The sequence below is a fragment of the Salmo salar genome, chromosome 22 (genome assembly GCF_965601325.2).
Source record: "Salmo salar chromosome 22, fSalSal1, whole genome shotgun sequence".
NCBI classification, from domain to species: domain Eukaryota; kingdom Metazoa; phylum Chordata; class Actinopteri; order Salmoniformes; family Salmonidae; genus Salmo; species Salmo salar.
In genome coordinates this window covers 10,067,351-10,085,360 of record NC_138312.1, presented here as the reverse complement: position 1 = coordinate 10,085,360, position 18,010 = coordinate 10,067,351, and the positions used below count along the sequence as shown (strand labels likewise).

Genomic DNA, 18,010 nt, shown 5'->3' with positions numbered 1-18,010 from the left:
GATATAGTCCTTGGTTCACTCCAGACCCGTCTGCCCTTGACCAGCACAAAAACATCCTGTGGCGTTCTGCATTAGCATCGAATAGCCCCCGTGATATGCAACTTTTCAGGGAAGTTCGGAACAAATATACACAGGCAGTTAGAAAAGCTAAGGCTAGCTTTTTCAAACAGAAATGTGCATCCTGTAGTACTAACTCAAAAAAGTTCTGGGACACTGTAAAGTCCATGGAGAATAAGAGCACCTCCTCCCAGCTGCCCACTGCTCTGAGGCTAGGAAACACTGTTACCACCGATAAATCCACTATAATTGAGAATTTCAATAAGTATTTCTCTACGGCTGGCCATGCTTTCCACCTGGCTACCCCTACCCCGGTCAACTGCCCGGCACCCTCCACAGAAACCCGCCAAAGCCCCCACCATTTCTCCTTCACCCAAATCCAGATAGCTGATGTTCTGAAAGAGCTGCAAAATCTGGACCCATGCAAATCAGCCGGGATAGACAATCTGGACCCTCTCTTTCTAAAATTATCTGCCGAAATTGTTGCAACCCCTATTACTAGCCTGTTCAACCTCTCTTTCGTATCGTCTGAGATTCCCAAAGATTGGAAAGCTGCTGCGGTCATCCCCCTCATCAGAGGGGGTGACACTCTAGACCCAAACTGCTACAGACCTATATCTATCCTACCCTGTCTTTCTAAGGTCTTCGAAAGCCAAGTTAACAAACAGATTACCGACCATTTCGAAACCCACCGTACCTTCTCCGCTATGCAATCTGGTTTCAGAGCTGGTTATTAGTGCACCTCAGCCACGCTCAAGGTCCTAAACGACATCATAACCGCCATCGATAAGAGACATTACTGTGCAGCCGTATTCATCGACCTGCCAAGGGTTTTGACTCTGTCAATCACCACATTCTTATTGGCAGACTCGACAGCCTTGGTTTCTCAAATGATTGCCTCGCCTGGTTTACCAACTACTTCTCTGGTAGAGTTCAGTGTGTCAAATCGGAGGGCCTGTTGTCCGGACCTCTGGCAGTCTCTATGGGGATGCCACAAATCAAATCAAATCAAATTTATTTATATAGCCCTTCTTACATCAGCTGATATCTCAAATTGCTGTACAGAAACCCAGCCTAAAACCTCAAACAGCAAGCAATGCAGGTGTAGAAGCACTGTGGCTAGGAAAAACTCCCTAGAAAGGCCAAAACCTAGGAAGAAACCTAGAGAGGAACCAGGCTATGAGGGGTGGCCAGTCCTCTTCTGGCTGTGCCGGGTGGAGATTATAACAGCACATGGCCTAGATGTTCAAATGTTCATAAATGACCAGCATTGTCAAATAATAATAATCATAGTAGTTGTCGAGGGTGCAACAAGTCAGTAACACGAGTAAATGTCAGTTGGCTTTTTCATAGCCGATCTTTGAGAGTATCTCTACCGCTCCTGCTGTCTCTAGAGAGTTGAAAACAGCAGGTCTGGGACAGATAGCACGTCTGGTGAATAGGTCAGGGTTCCAGCAGGTCTGGAACAACAGGTCTGGGACAGGTGGCACGTCCGGTGAACAGGTCAGGGTTCCATAGCTGCAGGCAGAACAGTTGGAACTGGAGCAGCAGCACGGCCAGGTGAACTTTGGACAGCAAGGAGTCATCAAGCCAGGTAGTCCTGAGGCATGGTCCTAGGGCTCAGGTCCTCAGAAAGAGAGAAAGAAAGAAAGAGAAAGAGAGAATTAGAGAGAGCATATTTAAATTCACACAGGACACCGGAAAAGACAAGAGAAATACTCCAGATGTGACAGACTGACCCTAGCCCCCCGACACATAAACTACTGCAGCATAAATACTGGAGGCTGAGACAGGAGGGGTCAGGAGACACTGTGGCCCCATCCGATGAAACCCCCGGACAGGGCCAAACAGGTAGGATATAACCCCACCCACTTTGACAAAGCACAGCCTCCACACCACTGGAGGGATATCTCCTACCACCAACATACCATACCGGGACAAGGCCGAGTATAGCCCACAAAGATCTCCGCCACGGCACAGCCCAAGGGGGGGCACCAACCCAGACAGGGAGACCACGTCAGTGACTCAACCCACTCAAGTGACGCACAGGGTTCAATTCTCAGGCCGACTCTCTTCTCTGTATACATCAATGATGTTGCTCTTGCTGCAGACGACACCATTCTGTATACTTCTGGCCCCTCTTTGGACACTGTGTTAACTAACCTCCAGACGAGCTTCAATGCCATACAACTCTCCTTCCGTGGTCTCCATCTGATCTTAAACACAGGTAAAACTAAATGCATGCTATTCAATCGATCACTGCCCGCACCTGATCACCCGTCCAGCATCACTACTCTGGACGGCTCTGACTTAGAATATGTGGACAACTACAAATACCTGGGTGTCTGGTTAGACTGTAAACTCTCCTTCCAGACTCACATTAAGCATCTCCAATCCAAAATTAAATCTAGAATCGGCTTCCTATATCGCAACAAAGCATCCTTCACTCATGCTGACAAACACACCCTCGTAAAACTGACCATCCTACCGTTACTCGACTTCGGTGATGTCATCTATAAAATAGCCTCCAACACTCTACTCAACAAACTGGATGCAGTTTATCACAGTGCCATCCTTTTTGTCACCAAAGCCCCATACACTACCCACCATTGCGACCTGTACACTCTCGTTGGTTGGCCCTCGTTTCATACTCGTCGCCAAACCCACTGGCTACAGGTCATCTACAAGTCTCTGCTAGGTAAAGCCCCGCCTTATCTCAGCTCATTGGTCACCATAGCAGCACCCACTCGTAGCATGCGCTCCAGCAGGTATATCTCACTGGTCACCCTCAAAGCCAATTCCTTCTTTGGCCGCCTTTCCTTCCAGTTCTCTGCTGCCAATGACTGGAACAACTGCAAAAATCTCTGAAGCTGGAGACTCACATCTCTCTCACTAGCTTTAAGCACCAGCTGTCAGAGCAGCTCACAGATCACTGCACCTGTACATAGCCCATCTGTAAACAGCCCATCTTTCTACCTTCCTCATCCCCATACTGTATTTATTTATTTATCTTGCTCTTTTGCACCCCAGTATCTCTACTTGCACATTCATATTCTGCACATCTGCCATTCCAGTGTTTAATTGCTATATTGTAATTACTTCGCCATCATGGCCAATTTTTTGTCTTAACTTAACTTATTTGCACTGACTGTATATAGACCTTTTGTTTTCTTTTGTTCTACTGTATTATTGACTGTATGTTTTGTTTATTCCATGTGTAACTCTGTGTTGTTGTATGTGTCGAATTTCTACGCTTTATCTTGGCCAGGTCGCAGTTGCAAATGAGAACTTGTTCTCAACTAGCCTACCTGGTTAAATAAAGGTGAAATAAAAATAAATAAATAAAAAATGTTCTTCACATTACCATCTTTGGTAAATGCATACTATATCAGATAAAATCTAAGTTTATTTGTCACATGCACAGGATACATAAGGTGGATTGAAATGGTTACTTGCATAGTGGAGTCTTTTGCTTAGACATGCAACTAGCTAGCTAGCTAAACAATGAACCATAATCCCAACTCATAACGTTATTACCCTACATGAACCTGCAGGTAGCTAACCAACCAGGTTCAATGTTAGCTAGCTAGATAACATTAGGCTACAACTAGCAAAGTAAAAGGCTCTGAGATACAAATAATATTACCACACAGATCATTCACATAACGTTAGCTAGCGAGCAAACAGTACGCTTTAACTTGAAATCAAATCAAATCAAAATCAGATTTTATTGGTCACATACACATGGTTAGCAGATGTTATTGCAAGTGTAGCGAAATGCTTGTGCTTCTAGTTCTGACTGTGCAGCAATATCTAACAAGTAATATCTAACATTTCCACAACAACTCCCTAATACACACACATCTAAGTAAAGGAATGGAATAAGAATGTAAAAATATGTGGATGACCAATGTCAGAGCAGCATAGGCTAAGATGCAATAGATAGTATAGAATATAGTATATACATATGAGATGAGGAAAACAAGATATGTAAACATTGTTAAAGTGGAATTATTAAAGTGACTAGTGTTCAATTTATTAAAGTGGCCAATGATTTCAAGTCTCCATATAGGCATTAGCTTCTCTGTGCTAGTGATGGCTGTTTAACAATCTGATGGCCTTAAGATAGAAGCTGTTTTTCAGTCTCTCGGTCCCAGCTTTGATGCACCTCTACTGACCTTGCCTTTCCGGATGATTGCGGGGTGAACAGGCAGTGGCTCAGTGATTGTGACATCGGGTGCTGTAGGTGTCCTGGAGGACAGGTAGTTTGCCCCCGATGATGCGTTGGCCAGACCGCACCACCCTCTGGAGAGCCCTGCGGTTGTGGGTGGTGCAGTTGCTGTACCAGGTGGTGATACAGCCCGGCAGGATGTTCTCAATTGTGCATCTGTAAAAGTTTGTAAGGGTTTTAGGTGACAAGCCAAATTTCTTCAGCCTCCTGAGTCCACGATCACCTCCTTTGTTTTGTTGACTTTGAGTGAGAGGTTATTTTCCTGACACCACACTCCGAGAGCCCTCACCTGAAAACAACTTTCTGACAAAATTAGAAATGTATAATATCTGAATTTTTTTCTAGCTAGACTTAGATGGACGCTTCTCACTGTCTGTCACAGATGCCATGGTTGCCATTAGTTTGAAGATGTAATCTGGAGACAGGTGTTTTATTCAACAGCCTTCTGTGTGTTCTCTTTTCTACTCCCTCTGCATATTTGCAATCAAACGCCAGAATTTTCTCCATCTCCATAGCTATCATAGTCTAATTCCACCAGCCATTCCACTGATTTCAAAACTCGGTCCTCCAGAAAGTGGAGAGCAACACTTTTTCAGTTCAACTACATGTCTTTAGGGCTCCCGAGTGGCGCAGCGGTCTAAGGCACTGCATCTCAGTGCAACAGGTGTCACTGCAGGAATTAGACCCTGGTTCAAATCCAGGTTGTATCACTTCTGGCCATGATTTGGAGTCTCATCGGGCGGCACACAATTCACCCAGAGTCGTCCGGGTTTGGCTGGGGTAGGCCGTCATTGTAAATAAGAATTTGTTCTTTACTGACTTGCCTAGTTAAATAAAGGTTAATTAAATAAAAAAATGCATTAGAAAGGATTGCCTACACATACTGACCAGCTCATGTTGTAGACAGAAGCATGCTACATTCTATACGAATCCAAACTCATATCTCGGCATGTCCAGCCCATCCATTATCTCAGCCAATCATGGCTAGCAGGAAGGTTCCTGACTTTTTCCGTGGCTAAAGCAACTAGGCTCGAAATTGAACAATTGTATTCGTCTTTACAGATGGCATACACATTTCTATTAAGGCACATGGAAGTTCAAATGTTCCAGAAGGCATTTCTGGCAAAAAAACTGATTTAGAATTTATTTTTTTAAGTTTATGTTCAATTGCCTCTCATGTGGAGTAGTGACACGTGAACATACACCTAGTTTCCTGAAACAAGTCACATTTGTGTTAGGGTTGTTAGTTTTTTTGTAAGGGAAAATCAAGTCTGAAATTTCTAATTGGAAATTAAGCCTCAAATACACTACAAGTTAAACATTTGATCAAATTACGATCCTACATCTCTAAATATTGGAAGGGGAGAAAACTCTAACAGTAAGTGTTCACCAATAGTCCTATAAATTTACCCTAATCCTCACTGTTCATGGAACCAGGTTTAAACTGCCAGGCTGAAACCTGGATCCTGATTCCATGATGATTCCATGAAGTGGGCTACATGTCCAAAATGATTGAACAACTTCTTATTTACTTCTTTACTTCTGTGATCCACTATTGCTAGTGACCCTCAGGATCAACCACACGGACATTACAGAGGAAAGAAAGGGAAACTAACGATGTAATGGAATGATGCCAAATATAGGCCTAACATTTAAGGGAACTAACCAAGTGACAGTTAAGAATGTGTGTGAGTATTACCGCCGATAGCTACCGATAGTGCCAAATATTTAACATGATACAAATTATTCAAAAAAAGGCTGAAATTAAAAACATTCTGGAACGCACAAAGGATATGTTTGGCCCGACTGTCACTGCACAGATTTGGCTTGTCATCTCACTTGGCGTGTGTCTCCAAAATTCATCCCTGCAAGATATAAGGCCATGCAATTTAAATTCTGCATAACAGCACTTCATTGTGGGAAAGATGCACACATAGCCTACCTGTCATGTTGATATGCTTCAGTTTGCTGCCATGTGACTGGTTTCATATTTGTCTCCAACGACCATAAGGTAAAATAGATCTAAAACAATGTTCATATATATTTACAATCCCCTTATCCAAACTGATTACTATTTGACCTACCGTAGCTCTTATCAATAGCCCTTATCAATTTGTGAATGACAGTACATGGAGAATGGGAAAAAATCTATTAGATGTTTTTCCACTTGCTTGACCTTATTCATCATTTCCTCAAGCGCAAAGGTGACGAAATTATGAGGAAATTAAATCAAAGTCAGAATACGACGTATCTGTAGATACACCTCCGCCTCACTTCCATTTATTTGATCTCCACCCCAAATGTGTACCTTGCTGGCACTGGCTCAGAATACAAGTACAGAAAAAAGGCCACAAGAAGGGAATAAAGTTCCATTTACACTTTCCTAACTCTGGTCTGAATTCCCCCCATGGCAATTCAATGCCTGCAGTACTGGAACAAGGTGATAGAGATAAAACAGGTTGTTAGATAAAACTATCCCGAGTGGAAACTATGTTCTAATTAGCTCCTGAAAAAATTGCTTACATTTATTTTCCTGCTGTTATCACAAAGACAATACTTTTTGCCTTTCCCAACGGGCTAGTTTATGGAACACCATTATCCCAGAAACCCTAGACCCACTCCAATTTGCATACCGCCCAAACAGATCCCCAGATGATGCAATCTCTATTGCACTCCACACTGCCTTTTCCCACCTGGACAAAAGGAACACCTATGTGAGAATGCTATTCATTGACTACAGCTCAGCGTTCAACACCATAGTGCCCTCAAAGCTCATAACTTACCTAAGGATCCTGGGACTAAACACCTCCCTCTGCAACTGGATCCTGGACTCCCTGACGGGCTGCCCCCAGGTGGTGAGGGTAGGTAGCAACACATCTGCCACGCTGATCCTCAACACTGGAGCTCCCCAGGGGTGCGTGCTCAGTCCCCTCCTGTACTCCCTGTTCACCCACGACTGCATGGCCAGGCACGACTCCAACACCATCATTAAGTTTGCAGACGACACAACAGTGGTAGGCCTGATCGCCGACAATGACGAGACAGCCTATAGGGAGGAGGTCAGAGACCTGTCCGGGTGGTGCCAGAATAACAACCTATCCCTCAATTTACATTTTTACATTTAAGTCATTTAGCAGACGCTCTTATCCAGAGTGACTTACAAATTGGTGCATTCACCTTATGATATCCAGTGGAACAACCACTTTACAATAGTGCATCTAAATCTTTTAAGGGGGGGGGGGGGGTTAGAAGGATTACTTTATCCTATCCTAGGTATTCCTTAAAGAGGTGGGGTTTCAGGTGTCTCCGGAAGGTGGTGATTGACTCCGCTGTCCTGGCGTCGTGAGGGAGCTTGTTCCACCATTGGGGTGCCAGAGCAGCGAACAGTTTTGACTGGGCTGAGCGGGAACTGTGCTTCCTCAGAGGTAGGGAGGCGAGCAGGCCAGAGGTGGATGAACGTAACCAAGACTAAGGAGATGATTGTGGACTATAGGAAAAGGAGGACCGAGCACGCCCACATTCTCATCGACGAGGCTGTAGTGGAGCAGGTTGAGAGCTTCAAGTTCCTTGGTGTCCACATCAACGACAAACTAGAATGGTCCAAACACATCAAGACGGTCGTGAAGAGGGCACGACAAAGCCTATTCCCCCTCAGGAAACTAAAAGATTTGGCATGGGTCCTGAGATCCTCAAAAGGTTCTACAGCTGCAACATCGAGAGCATCCTGACTGGTTGCATCACTACCTGGTACGGAAATTCCTCGGCCTCTGACCGCAAGGCAGTACAGAGGGTGATGCGTACGGCCCAGTACATCACTGAGGCTAAGCTGCCTGCCATTCAGGACCTCTACACCAGAGTGTGTCAGAGGAAGGCCCTAAAACCACCCCAGTCATAGACTGTTCTCTCTACTACCGCCTGGCAAGTGGTACCAGAGTACCAAGTCTAGGACAAAAAGGCTTCTCAACAGTTTTTACCCCCAAGCCATACGACTCCTGAACAGGTAATCAATTGGCTACCCGGACTTTTTGCATTGTGTGCCCCTCCAACCCCTCTTTTTACGCTGCTGCTACTCTCTGTTTATCATACACGCATAGTCACTTTAACTATACATTCATGTACATACTACCTCAATTGGGCCGACCAACCAGTGCTCCCGCATATTGGCTAACCAGGCTATCTGCATTGTGTCCCGCCAACCACCACCCGCCAACCCCTCTTTTACGCTACTGCTACTCTCTGTTCATCATATATGCATAGTCACTTTAACCATATCCACATGTACATACTACCTCAATCATCCTGACTAACCAGTGTCTGTATGTAGCCTCGTTACTTTTATAGCCTCGCTACTGTATATAGCCTGTCTTTTTACTGTTGTTTTATTTCTTTACTTACCTATTGTTCACCTAATACCTTTTTTGCACTATTGGTTAGAGCCTGTAAGCAAGCATTTCACTGTTGTATTCGGCGAACGTGACAAATAAACGTTGATTTGATTTGATTTGAAAATACTTTGGATATCAATTATTCTAATTTTGTGTTTTTCTGGTTCAGTCAAAGTACTGTTATAACCTGGAGCTAAGACCCACTTCTTTGATCATTCTTTGTCACTCCTCAAACAGTGAAAACCCAGTTTGGTATATATACATTATATACAACCGTAATCATCTTTGATATTTTGTCTAGCAGAAACACTGAGAAAATATAGTCCTAGATAACTTCCCTAAACTTTTCAATGAGCATACAGTAAACGTTACATTATTACGTGGGGTCAGGTTGGTCTCATATTGCAGCAATAAACTGATTTCCACAGCCACGTTTCAATTCAGACAATTTATAGATTTGGTTGTATTTTTTTTGCTTTATTTATACAGGTTTTCTCATTGAGATAAAGAGAGACCTGGTCCAATAGCAGCAAGGGGAACCACGTTTCAGACAAAACAACTTACATACACTAACACAACATTAAACAAAACTATAAACACACATACAGTACAACAAAAACATTTGGCCTAAAGACAATTACACTCTTCTATGATATATACATCGATCAAGTGTTTAAACTCCACCAACGAAACTAGATCATCAAATTTTTAAATGTTCAGGAGAGAATTCCAGGACCACAGAGCTAAGTATCTAAAACTATTTCTACCATGACCTGTTCTAATTTATGGTACTGTTAGAAGCAAATTACAATGGAACCATAATTGATATTTATTTACCGACCTGACTAAAAAGAACAGAGATAAAATGGCATTTTATCCAATATGGTCTTATAAATCAGTGTATACCAGTGTTTAAGCCTACGCAAGGTCAATGACGACCAGCCAACAGCGCTGTAGAGATCACAATGATGTGTTAGACATTTTTGATTTGTAATGAACCTGAGGGCTGCATGATACACTGAATCAAGTGCTCTCTGAGTGAGATTATAGGTATTGCATAGAATTTTGAGTTGATCAGAGCTAGATGTTAACCAGTCCTGACTCAGATCACCCATCAGGACAAACTCAGAATTGACATTCTGTGATAATAAATTGAAAATACAATCTGAGAGCCAACAGTAGCAGATGGAAGTCTATAACAACAAGATATAACAATATTTAGCCAAGATTTAGGTTCAAAGACAGATATTCAAATTGCTTAGGTTTAATAACAGAAGTCAGAACGACCACCGAGAACTTGTCTTTTACATACACAGCAACACCACCACCCTTAGATTTACGATCTGTATGAAAAACATTGTAACCATTTATGCCAATATTTTTGTCTGTAATAGATTTTTACGCCAGGCTTCAGAAAGCAGAAATACGTCAGGGTCGGCAGTTTTTATCCATATATTCACAAAATCAAGCTTCGGCAGAAGACTTCTTACATTCATATTCAAAAACTTCAGGCCACTCTGACTACTTAATTCGGCAGGGGTAAGAATGTCACGACCTGGGTTAGACTGCACATTTCCAGACTATAGAATCTATAGTCACCAGAGTCTTTAATTAGTGGATTAATGAGAGAGATGACAGTAGCACAACTATATATGTTTGTGTGTGTGTCACAACCTTCTGTAAATAGGTCAGGTACAGCATAGGACTACATTTGGGTTATGTTATTGTCAGAGGTAATTCATACCCTGGGAGAGAGAGATTACTCTCAATTCCAGCCAACAACATGGTATCCCTTTCAACTGTCCTGGCCTTACATTACAGGAAATTCTCTCTCATGTGATTTGTGTAGAGTACAAGCATCTTGATATTTACTGTGGTTACACATTATGTATTTGGAGGCAATGCTTTTTGACAAGGGTCTAAATGAAACTGTTCATACTAAGGATGAAATCCATTGACTTGAAACACAATCTTAACAGCCTACATCTATATCAGGGATGGGCAACTCCAGTCCTCGGGGGCCGGAGTGGTGTCACACTCTTAGCAAACACAGCTGATTAAACTATTGCATTCTAAACTGAAGTTTGTGATAAGTTGATTATTGGAGCTGGGGCAAAACTGATCAATAATAATGGCGCCGAAGGAGATGGCTGCCGTTTTACGATCCCGTAACAATTGTGCTATTGTGTATGTTTTTTAGCGTTATTTGTAACTTGTTTTGTACATAATGTTTCTGCCACCGTGTCTTATGACCGAAAATAGCTTATTGATATCAGGGCAGCGATTACTCACCCCGTACTAGAGGAATTCTTCTTCTTCAACGAGTCGGACGGGAAGGATTTACTTCGGACGCCTGACAGGGCCCTCATCCCTGTCATTCACAGGAGGAAAAGACAGAGATATCGTGGACGACATCCTATTAGCCAACGTACAATCAATTGATAATAAAATAGACAAACTACGAGCACGTATATCCTACCAACGGCACATTAAAAAGATATCTTGTTTCACAGAGTCGTGGCTGAATGACGACATGATTAACATACAGTTCGCAGGTTCTAAGACCTGTTAGGGCTAGGGGGCAGTATTGACACGGCCGGATAAAAAACGTACCCGATTTAATCTGGTTACTACTCCTGCCCAGTAAGTAGAATATGCATATAATTATTGGCTTTGGATAGAAAACACACTAAAGTTTCTAAAACTGTTTGAATGGTGTCTGTGAGTATAACAGAACTCACATGGCAGGCAAAAACCTGAGAAGATTCCAAACAGGAAGCGCCCTCTCTGACAAGTTGTTGTTCATCTTGGCTCTTTTTATTGAAGACTGAGGATCTTTGCCGTAACGTGACACTTCCTAAGGCTCCCATAGGCTCTCAGAACCCGGGAAAAAGCTGAATGATAACGAGGCAGCCTCTGGCTGAAACACATTATCGCGTTTGGATAGTGGCTGGTCAGAGTACTCTGAGACTTACGCTTGTGCACGAGGGCACGAGATGTATTTATTTTCTCTCTCTTTGTACGTATACAGGCTTTCCCGGTCGGAATATTATCGTTTTTTTTACGAGAAAAATGGCATAAAAATTGATTTTAAACAGCGGTTGACATGCTTCGAAGTACGGTAATGGAATATTTTGACATTTTTTGACACGAAATGCGCCATGCTCGTCACCCTTATTTACCCTTTCGGATAGTGTCTTGAACGCACGAACAAAACGCCGCTATTTGGATATAACAATGGATTATTTGGGACCAAACCAACATTTGTTATTGAAGTAGAAGTCCTGGGAGTGCATTCTGACAAAGAACAGCAAAGGTAATAACATTTTTCTTATAGTAAATCTGACTTTGGTGAGTGCTAAACTTGCTGGGTGTCTAAATAGCTAGCCCTGTGATGCCGGGCTATCTACTGAGAATATTGCAAAATGTGCTTTCACCGAAAAGCTATTTTAAAATCGGACATATCGAGTGCATAGAGGAGTTCTGTATCTATAATTCTTTAAATAATTGTTATGTTTTTTGTGAACGTTTATCGTGAGTAATTTAGTAAATTCACCGGCAGTGTTCGGTGGGAATGCTAGTCACATGCTAGTCACATGCTAATGTAAAAAGCTGGTTTTTGATATAAATATGAACTTGATTGAACAAAACATGCATGTATTGTATAACATAATGTCCTAGGGTTGTCATCTGATGAAAATCATCAAAGGTTAGTGCTGCATTTAGCTGTGGTTTGGGTTTATGTTATATGCTAGCTTGAAAAATGGGTGTCTGATTATTTCTGGCTGGGTACTCTGCTGACATAATCTAATGTTTTGCTTTCGTTGTAAAGCCTTTTTGAAATCGGACAGTGTGGTTAGATTAACGAGAGTCTTGTCTTTAAAATGGTGTAAAATAGTCATATGTTTGAAAAATTGAAGTTTTTGCATTTTTGAGGTATTTGAATATCGCGCCACGGGATTACACTGGCTGTTGAGTAGGTGGGACGATTTCGTCCCACATACCCTAGAGAGGTTAAATAATTGTTATATATTTTGTAAGCGTCCCACCTAGCCCATAGAAGTTAAGACAGGATAGAATAGCGGCCTCTGGTAAGACAAATGGTGTTGGCCTATGTATATTTGTAAACAACAGCTGGTGCACAAAATCTAAAGAAGTCTCGAAGTTTTGTTCGCCTGAGGTAGAGTATCTCATGATAAGCTGTAGACCACACTATGTACCAAGAGTTTACATCTATATTTTTCGTAGCCGTCTATACACAGCTGAAGTTGGAAGTTTACCTTAGCCAAAAACATTTAAACTCAGTTTTTCACAATTCCTGACATTTAATCCTAGTAAAAATGTCCTGTTTTAGGTCAGTTAGGATCACCACTTTATTTTAAGAATGTGAAATGTCAGAATAATAGTAGAGAGAATGATTTATTTCAGCTTTTAATTCTTTCATCACATTCCCAGTGGGTCAGAAGTTTACATACACTCAATTAGTATTTGGTAGCATTGCCTTTAAATTGTTTAACTTGGGTGAAACGTTTTGGGTAGCCTTTCCCAAGCTTCCAACAATAAATTGGGTGAATTTTGGCCCATTCATCCTGACAGAGCTGGTGTAACTGAATTAGGTTTGTAGGCCTCCTTGCTCACACACGCTTTTTCAGTTCTGCCCACACATTTTCAATAGGATTAAGGTCAGGGCTTTGTGATGGACACTCCAATACCTTGACTTTGTTGTCCTTAAGCCATTTTGCCACAACTTTGGAAGTATGCTTGGGGTCATTGTCCATTTGGAAGACCCATTTGCGACCAAGCTTTAACTTCCTGACTGATGTCTTGAGATGTTGCTTCAATATATTCACATAATTTTCCCACTTCATGATACCATCTATTTTGTGAAGTGCACCAGTCCTTCCTGCAGCAAAGCACCCCCTCAACATGATGCTGCCAACCCCGTGCTTCACGGTTGGGATGGTGTTCTTCGGCTTGCATGGCTCCCCCTTTTTCCTCCAAACATAACGATGGTCATTATGGCCAAACAGTTCTATTTTTGTTGCATCAGAACAGAGGACAAAAAGTACGATCTTTGTCCCCATGTGTAGTTGCAAACAGTAGTCTGGCTTTTTTATGGTGGTTTTGGAGCAGTGGTTTCTTCCTTGCTGAGCGACCTTTCAGGTTATGTCGATATAGGACTCGTTTTACTGTGGACATAAATCCTTTTGTACCGGTTTCCTCCAGCATCTTCACGAGGTCCTTTGCTGTTTTTTTCCCAAAATTTTTCCGGGATTGAATTGCACTTTTTGCACCAAAGTACATTCATCTCTAGGAGACAGAACATGTCTCCTTCCTGAGAGGTATGACGGCTGCGTGGTCCCATGGTGTTTATACTTGCAAACTAATGTTTGTACAGATGAACGTGGTACCTTCAGGCATTTGGAAATTGCTCCCAAAGATGAACCAGACTTGTGGAGGTTTACAATTTTTTTTCTGAAGTCTTGGCTGTTTTCTTTTGATTTTCCCATGATGTCAAGCAAAGAGCCACTGAGTTTGAAGGGAGGCCTTGAAATACATCCACAGGTACACTTCCAATTGACTCAAATGATGTCTATCAGAAGATTCTAAAGCCATGACATAATTTTTTGGAATTTTCCAAACTGTTTAAAGACCCACTGGAATTGTGATACAGTGAATTATAAGTGAAATAATCTGTCTGTAAACAATTGTTGGAAAATTACTTGTGCAATGCACAAAGTAGATGTCCTAACCGACTTGCCAAAACTATAGTTTGTTGACAAGACATTTGTGGAGTGGTTGAAAAACAAGTTTTATTTACTCCAACCTTAGTATATGTAAACTTCCGACTTCAACTGTACCACAGCAGACCGATGCTGGCACGAAGACCACACTCAATGAGCTGTATCCGTCCATAAGCAAACAGGAAAACGCTCATCCAGAGGCAGCGCTCCTAGTGGCCAGGGACTTTAATGCATGGAAACTCAAATCCGTTCTACCTAATCTCTACCAGCATGTAAAATGTGCAACCAGAGGAAAAAAAACTCTAGTCCACCTTTACTTCACACACAGAGATGCGTTCAAAGCTCTCCCTCGCCCTCCATTTGGCAAATCTGACCATAATTCTATCCTCCTGATTCCTACTTACAAGCTAAAACTAAAGCAGGAAGCACAAGTGACTCTGTCAATAAGAAAGTGGTCAGATGAAGCAGATGCTAAACTACAGTACTGTCTTGCTAGCACAGACTGGAATATGTTCCGGGATTCTTCCGATGGCATTGAGGAGTATACCACATCAGTCACTGACTTCATCAATAAGTGCATCGATGACGTCGTCCCCAAAGTGACCGTACGTACATACCCCAACCTGAAGCCATGGATTACAGGCAACATCCACACTGAGCTAAAGGGTAGAGCTGCCGCTTTCAAAGACCGGGACTCGAACCCGGAAGCTTATAAGAAATCCCGCTATACTCTCCGACAAACCACCAAACAGAAAAAGTGTCAATTCAGTACTAAGATTGAATCATACTACACCGGCTCCGACCCTAGTCGGATGTGGCAGGGCTTGCAAACTATTGCAGACCACAAAGGGAAGCACAGCCACGAGCTGCCCAGTGACATGAATCTACCAGATGAGCTAAATTACTTCTATGCTCACTTCGAGGCAACCTTGATGAAGACAGCTTGGCTGTCGAAACGTTGGATTGTACATTTTTGCATCTGAGCTCCTTGAGTGTGCGGTTTTTCCTTATTTTCATGCTTCGAGGCAAGTAACACTGAAACATACATGAGAGCACCAGCTGTTCCGGATGACTGTGTGATCAAGCTCTCCATAGTCGATGTGAGTAAGACCTTTAAACAGGTCAATATTCACATGGCCAGACGGATTACCTGTACGTGTACTCCGAGCATGCGCTGACCAACTGGCAAGTGTCTTCACTGAAATTTTCAACCAGTCCCTGACTGAGTCTGTAACACCAACATGTTTCAAGCAGACCACCATAGTCCCTGTGCACAAGAACACTAAGGTAACCTGCTTAAATGACTACCAACCCGTAGCACTCACGTCTGTACCCATGAAGTGCTTTGAAAGGCTGGTCATGGCTCACATCAACACCATTATCCCAGAAACCCTAGACCCACTCCAATTTGCATGCCGCCCCTACAGATCCACATATCATGCAATCTTTTTTGCAGCCAACACTGCTCTTTCTCACCTGGAAAAAAGGAAAACCTATGTGAGAATGCTACTCATTGGCTGCAGCTCAGCTTTCAACAACATAATGCCCTCAATGCTCATCACTAAGCTAAGGACCCTGGGACTAAACACCTCCCTCTGGATCCTGAACTTCATGAGGGGCCGCCCCCAGGTGGTTAGTGTAGGGAACAACATATCTGCCACGCTGATCCTCAACACAGGGGCCCCTCAGGGGTGCGTGCTCAGTCCCCTCCTGTAGTCCCTGTTCACTCATGACTGCATGGCCAGGCACGACTCCAACAGAAGGCCTGCATCCGGGTGTCACCTCTTCACTGTTGACGTTGAGACTGGTGTTTTGTGGGTACTGTTTAATGAAGCTGCCAGTTGAAAAATTGTGAGGCATCAGTTTTTCAAACTAGACACTCTAATGTACTTGTCATCTTGCTCAGTTGTGCACCGGGGCCTCCCAATCCTCTTTCTTTTCTGGTTAAAGCCAGTTTGCACTGTTCTGTAAATGGAGTAATACACATCGTTGTACGAGATGTTCAGTTTCTTGGCAATTTCTCGCATGTAATAGCATTAATTTCTCAGAACAAGAATAGACTGACGAGTTTCAGAAGAAAGTTCTTTGTTTCTGGCCATTTTGAGCTTGTAACGAACCCACAGATGCTGATGCTCTAGATACTCAACTAGTTTAAATTAGGACAGTTTTATTGCTTCTTTTTTTATTTTATTTTTATTTCACCTTTATTTAACCAGGTAGGCAAGTTGAGAACAAGTTCTCATTTACAATTGCGACCTGGCCAAGATAAAGCATAGCAGTTCGACAACATACAAAAACACAGAGTTACACATGGAGTAAAATAACATACAATCAATGATGCAGTAGAAGAAAAAAAAATAAGACTATATACAATGTGAGCAAATGATGTGAGATAAGGGAGGTAAAGGCAAAAAATGCCATGGTGGCAAAGTAAATAAAGTATAGCAAGAAAAACACTGGAATGGTAGATTTGTAGTTTGAAGAAAGTTCAAAGATAAAATATAAATAATATGGTGCAAAGGAGCAAAATAAATAAAATAAATAAATACAGTAGAGCGTACAGGTCGCAGTGGTGGGTAGTATATGGGGCTTTGGTGACAAAACGGATGGCACTGTGATAGACTGCATCCAGCTTGTTGAGTAGGGTATTGGAAGCTATTTTGTAAATGACATCGCCGAAGTCGAGGATTGGTAGGATGGTCAGTTTTACGAGGGTATGTTTGGCAGCATGAGTGAAGGATGCTTTGTTGCGAAATAGGAAGCCAATTCGAGATTTCACTTTGGATTGGAGATGATTGATGTGAGTCTGGAAGGAGAGTTTACAGTCTAACCAGACACCTAGGTATTTGTAGTTGTCCACAAATTCTAAGTTAGTACCGTCCAGAGAAGTGATGCTGGACAGGCGGGCAGGTGCAGGCAGCGATCGGTTGAAGAGCATGCATTTAGTTTTACTTGTGTTTAGGAGCAGTTGGAGACCACGGAAGGAGAGTTGAATGGCATTGAAGCTCGTCTGGAGGGTTGTTAACACAGTGTCCAAAGAAGGGCCAGAAGTGTACAGAATGGTCAGAGATTCACCAGCAGCAAGAGCCAGGAATCAGAACGCAGCACAACAACAACTCTTTACTTCCTCCAGCCAAGGCCATAACCGACCATGCACAGTGCAGATTAACATAAAGTGATGCAGCGTGAGCTGTGAGTTAACTACTGCCCCCATCTGGTGAAAAGGAGTCATAACACGCTGAAACATAGCAGCAACAGAGTGCCCGCTAAGCGGCCTGGCTTTCACCAGCTGTTCAATTCCCCACAAATGCGGATGGAGCCAAGGTATTCTTTCAGGAGGCGCCTTGTGAGAGTTCTGGAAATGAGCAGAAATAGGATTCTTCCACCAAGAAGTCCTCACTGGAATGCTGATGGAGGATTTGGATCAAACTATAGGGGATGAGAGTGCAAGGAAATGGCAACACATCTGTTAGAACATGAATATTGCTGTTATGTTGCCACTTTGTTGTACAAATGAAAGGACACAATATGTTGGAAGGGTTATTTCAGCTGGAGTTAAATGGATGAGTGGATGGGATATGCAAAACTGCCAT

General features: G+C 42.6%; 1 protein-coding gene across 2 annotated transcripts in view; it reads left to right on the top strand.

Annotated features, from left to right (window-relative positions):
* LOC106582708 (synaptotagmin-2) overlaps positions 1 to 18,010 on the top strand; it is a 92,938-nt gene that overhangs the window by 47,140 nt on the left and 27,788 nt on the right. The gene's annotated exons all lie outside the window — the stretch shown is intronic.